The following is a 6054-nucleotide window of genomic DNA, read 5'->3' on the forward strand; positions in this document are numbered from 1 at the left end:
AAAAAAAAAAAAAAAAAAAAAAAAAAAAAAAAAAAAAAAAAAAAAAAAAACTCCAGCAACCCAACATAAACTTCAAAAACCAAAATTTACCCAGTTCAAATCCCAACAAAAGAAATCAGAAAAAACACAATATCAATCTTATAAGCATAATACAGCTATAGCAACCCAACAAAAACCCACTTGTGAAAAAGTAAAACAAATTCTGAAACTTTCAGCACAATTGTCAACTTCTTCACAACAAGTTCCAATTCAGTATTCAACTATCATTTCCAAACTCAATCCTATCACATTGTACATCTAAAGCCAATTTATCTAACAGTCAATCTAACTTAATCAAACATCCCTAATTCAAAAACCAAAAAAACTCCAGATCATATCAAAACCCACCCTCCGTTCTCATCAAAAAGGAAATGCTCAAAAGTTGAAACTTTCCGATGAAGCAAACAAAAAGTCTGAACACCCAATTCGAAATCCAAATTGGGGAAAAGGGAAAATCATGAAAAACAAACCTTTGGAGCGTGGCTCACGGCGGCTCCGGTTGTTTCCAAGCTCTACGCACAGCTCCGGCGAACTCTGTGGCGGTGAGCTCCGGTGTGTGGTGTGGTGGAGGTTTGGGCAAGCAAAGGACGGCACAACCCAGAGGAGACGGCGAGAACTCTATCTTCCTCGAAATCGTTCTGCTCCAGCGATCTGTGTGGCGGTGGTGGAGGCTCGGCGTGAAGGAAGCAGATGTGAGGCGTGAGGAGCTTTTCTCTGAGGGCTGGGTTTCTTTCTTCGTTCTGTTTGGAGTCTGTTTGGAGAGGGGTTTTAAGTGAGAACTTAGTCTTCTTTCTTCGTTCTGCTCCGGCGATCAGGCTGTGCGGTGGTGGAGGTTCGGCGTGATGAAGGAAGCAGAGCTTTTGGAGCGGGTTTGCTTTTCTCTGTTTTCTGTTTTGTGAATAGCGTGAGCTTTGGCTGTTTGGAGTGGGTTTTAATTTCATTTTTGACGTGTCGAGCTCTCATTGGCGTGGCGTAAAACACTGGTTTTACGCCACGCCCGGACCTAATGTTTTCTCATTATCGAAACAGTACAGATATCAAGGAATATAATTTAATCCCTTTTTCTGTTCAAATCGTAAAATTCATTAGATATTTAAATAGTTTCACTTCTTGGCCAAAACACTCACATAAAAATAAAAATAAAAAACTCTAATTCCAAATAAAACTTGGATTTGACCAAAAAAAAAGAGATTTTTAGGCTCTTACTTTAATTGTGCAATCAAATTTTCTCTATTTGATTATTTTGAGTAGTCTTCTTTTTCAAAACATCTATTGTTATATGCTGACTTAAATTAGACTATATATAACTAGGGTTTTAATCTTATTTTCTAAAAACTCCTTAGAAATATTAATTATAAAATTGATCCGTAAACAAATTTACTTAAATAACCTTCCTTTTAATCATTTTTCCCCCCCGGTTATTACACTTTATCAATTCTTTAGTAGACACAAAAAATTAATTTTTGATATCAACCATTCTCTTTTTTTTTTTCTTTCTTTTTTTATTCCTTCAACTACTTATCCTATCAACTTTCACCACTACCTTCATTTATTTCCGCTTTTATGAATTATTAATAAGTTTAAATGTTAATTTATTTTTCAGTTGACACATGGGGAAGAGTTTAAGAGTCTGTTTAGATAACGCTTATTAATAAAAATTAAAAACTTATTATTGAAAACACTGTAACAAAATTACTCTCAATGTAAATAATACCATGGGACCCAATTTTAAAGCAAAATTTGCCATATTTCATGCTTGCAAGTCTCGTTAACAATGCATGAGACCCATAAAAAACACAAACACAAATATAAACACCAGGGAAAAACCACTATCCAAACTCACACTATGTCTTAAGAGTTTGGGTTTGACTTTATAACTTATTTCACTTTTTAATGGCATGACACACGCGCCTATTCTCAAGAGATTTTTTATTTTATTTTTTCAGATTGATCGTAGACCCCAAGAGATAACTTTTTTTAGGGGGGGCGCGGGGCGGAGGGGGGCTTATTTTATTTTTTTCAGATTGATCGTAGACCCCATGAGATAACCTTTTTTTTAGGGGGTGGGGGTGGTGGGGGTTTAAAAATGATGATTCTATGGTAACAAGGGAGCAATTAATATATAACATCACGTCGTTTAATTATTCAGATATTTTGTGAAGAGAAAGGTCTAACCATGGATTCCATGCCCAGCAAGAAGAAGCTCCACATAGCCATGTTCCCATGGCTAGCTTTTGGCCATATGATTCCCTACCTCGAGCTCGCCAAGCTCATGGCTCAAAAGGTCACCACATCTCCTTCATTTCCACGCCTCGAAACATTGATCGCCTCCCTAAACTCCCTCCCAATTGGGCTTCCCTCATAGACTTGGTTAAGCTTCCATTACCTCACATGGAAAAGAACAACCTCCCAGAAGATGCCGAGGCCACCATTGATGTCCCATATAACAAAGTCCCGTACCTCAAGAAAGCATATGATGCTCTCCAAGACTCCATGGCTCGGTTCCTTCAAGACTCACACCCAGACTGGCTTCTTTTCGACTTTGTTCCTTACTGGTTGCCTAGTATAGCCCGAAAACTCAATATCCCAAATGTCTTCTTCAGTATATACACTGCCGCTAGTCTCAGCTTCATTGGCTCCAAAGCCCATCTTGGTGAGCGTAAGAACCCTGAGGATTTTGCGGTGCCACCCAGCTGGGTCCCATTCCCAACCACAGTGACATTGCGCTTCTTTGAGGTCATGAAAATATTTCAAGACAGCCTTTCCAGCGACAAGTCTGACGTCACAGATCTTTTTCGTTTCGGCGAAGTGCTCGATGGCTGTGACATAGTGGCTTTGAGAAGTAGCATGGAATTTGAACCAGAGTGGCTACGTGTTCTTGAAGATCTTCACCAAAAACCAGTTCTCCCAATCGGTCAACTTCCCACTGTAGTGTACGACAATGGGGATGAAACCGATACGTGGGTGTGGATGAAAGATTGGTTGGATAAGCAAGTCAAAGGTTCAGTAGTGTATGTAGCATTTGGAAGCGAGGCAAAGCCTAATCAAGAGGAACTCACTGAGATTGCTCTTGGGTTAGAACAATCAAAGTTACCCTTCTTCTTAGTACTAAGAACTCGACGTGGCCAAGCTGATACTGAGTTGATCGAATTGCCAGAAGGGTTCGAGGAGCGAACCAAAGGACAAGGATTAGTTTGTACGAGTTGGGTCCCTCAACTCAAGGTTTTAGCTCATGACTCTATTGGTGGATTTTTCACTCACTCTGGTTGGAGCTCCGTGGTGGAAGCACTTCAGTTTGAGAGAGCTCTCATATTGTTGACCTTCTATGCAGACCAAGGGATTAATGCTAAGGTTTTGGAAGAGAAACATATTGGGTATTTGATACCGAGGAACGAGCATGATGGGTCGTTCACTAGGGACTCAGTGGCTAAGTCGCTAAGGCTAGTGATGGTAGAGGAAGAGGGCAAGATTTACAGGGACAAGGCTAAGGAGCTGAAGGGCTTATTTGGGGACAGGACGAGTCAGGATCGATACTTGGATAGTTTCCTTGATTACCTAATATCGCATCTGAAAAAAATTTGCACTTGAATAAATCCTAGGTGTGGAATTCATAATTGTCTATGTTTCAATGTTTTTATCTCATTTCTACCAAAAATGTTTTTATCTCATCACTTTGTGTATTTGTTTCAAGATATGGTGATTGAGGAGCATGTCATTGTAGCTGATTGATTTTGTGTTTGAATAAAGTTGTCTTCGTTTAAAAAAAAAAAAAGCCCTAGTTAATCTTCTGAAATTTGTGTTGTAATTACAGATTGCATGTGAAATTGTGGACTGTTTTCTCTGTTTATTTGCTTGAACGCAAGTTTCACAAGTATACCTTCCACTATTTATTTATTGTGGGGAGGTGTCATTTCAATTAGAGCCCATTAGTTTGTTTTCCAAATTTTCGTTCTTGCTTAGTGAGTGATGTAAAAATTTTCCAATCAAAATTTGATAAATTCCATAGAAAGTTGAAGGTTTTTTTTTTTTTTTTCATTTCTCTCTTTTTGGGCCTTTGGCCAATTTGATTCCTCAAGACCCATTTATTTATGTTATGGGCCTGTGTTCTATTCTTCCTGCCACTTGGGCCTAACAGTCTTATTCTATGCCTGCCACTCTTATTGCCTGTTTGCTGGTTGGGCTGGCTTTACAAAAATGACCCTCAACATACACCAAGTTAGCAGGAAAAATTATGGTTGCTAACATCTCAAACTTGATGCAAAATTTCATCGTATTATTGTTTCTTTGATAATGATGCTAGTGTATTTTGTGGATTCTTATTGGTGGGCACATGGAAAACAAAAGATGTTTAAAGCGGATGTTGGTAAATAATATTAAGTTATATAGTTCTTTAGATCTGTGGGAGTTGATTGTAATGAGATCTGGCTTCTATAAATTTCACTATTGGAAAATAGACAAGGTGTAGCATACACTTATTGGAAAATTTCACTTTAGTTTTTTAGGGGTACATACACTTATTGTATTGTATGGACCTATGATGTGGAGTTTGTGACTGGTCCACGTGTCTATCTTTTAGTAGTTGTTCAAATATGTCAGACCCTCATATTTTTTTGTTCTGAACTAGTTTTCAAGATCTGGTTGTAGTTGAATTTCATTGCAGTCTATTGTTGGGGCATTGGTCTTGAAGAACTTAAGCTTGTCTTGTATAGGTGAAGGCAGTGTATGTGAAGAATTTACTGAAGAATGTTATCAATTATTGAATGCTAAGAGAATGAATTCCAAAAAAAAAAGCTAAGAATAATTCTCTCCAATACTACTTTGTAGTAACGTTGCAGGTACTTGTGGTAGTTAGTTATGGTAGTTATGGTAGTTAATTGAAAACATAAAGAAAGAATAAAAACATAAAGAAAGAATAAAAAAGAATATTTAAATGAAATGGTAAAATAATAGAACCTTTGATGTAGTTGTTTTGTAAAGTGGGTTGTTAAAATGAAAAAAGTAACTTTTTGATATGCTAAATGCTATATTTTATAGCATTCTTGATGAGAATGCTCTAAAATATGTATATATAAAGGTATGTAGTACTAGCATTATTGATAATATTATAATAAGTGTGGTAAAATGATTTACCGATAGGTTTTTTCCTTGGTAATTTATTCATGACGTGGAAACTAAGCAAGGTTAAAAGAATCCGAACCCAATCAAGTCAATAATAACTTTCGCATATGTTAAAGTATAAGCTTTATGACCGTAGATGCTGCAAGGCTCCAAGCCAACACCAAATCCACCACAGTTGTTTAGTACCAATTGAATTTTATTGTTTTATCAAATAACCACACTGTCAATACCTAATTGCATATACTTGGCCTGTGCAAAGTGCAAGCCAAAAGACCTTAGATTGCTTCTATATTTCAGCGCGTTCTGCAGTTAGCCTCTCATTCCAATAGTCTTTGCGACTGTAAAGAGCCCTGTAAGAGCTTTTTAGGGTCAATAATGATGAAATTTTCTCATACAAAGAACGCAAGCTTAAAATGCTAGTTCAAATAATAAATCAATAATAATAATTATATAAGCAGCATCAATAAGAAGCACTCATTACTTTTAAAAAAAAATATTATGAATAATTAATAGACTAATTAGGTTGGCCATATGTATAAGTATTTTTTATATTTTTTTATTTTATTCAAAATCATATTCTTTATAACATTCTTAAATAATATGTATAAAAGGAATACAATTAAAAAAAAAAAAAAAACCTTCAACTTTCCATGGAATTTATCAAATTTTGATTGGAAAATTTTTACATCACTCACTAAGTAAGAACGAAAATTTAGAAAACAAACTAATGGGCTCTAATTGAAATGACACCTCCCCACAATAAATAAATAGTGGAAGGTATACTTGTGAAACTTGCGTTCAAGCAAATAAACGGAGAAAACAGTCCACAATTTCACATGCAATCTGTAATTACAACACAAATTTCAGAAGATTAACTAGGCTTTTTTTTTTTTTTTT

At 36.2% G+C, this 6054-nt stretch overlaps 1 pseudogene; it reads left to right on the forward strand.

The window, feature by feature from the left end:
• The first annotated feature begins 2188 nt into the window (after nucleotides 1-2188).
• On the forward strand, nucleotides 2189-3627 carry LOC112005163 (UDP-glycosyltransferase 91A1-like; annotated as a pseudogene).
• The last annotated feature ends 2427 nt before the right edge of the window (nucleotides 3628-6054 follow it).

This window comes from Quercus suber, unplaced genomic scaffold (assembly GCF_002906115.3).
Source record: "Quercus suber isolate HL8 unplaced genomic scaffold, Cork oak 2.0 scaffold_487, whole genome shotgun sequence".
Classification (NCBI taxonomy): domain Eukaryota; kingdom Viridiplantae; phylum Streptophyta; class Magnoliopsida; order Fagales; family Fagaceae; genus Quercus; species Quercus suber.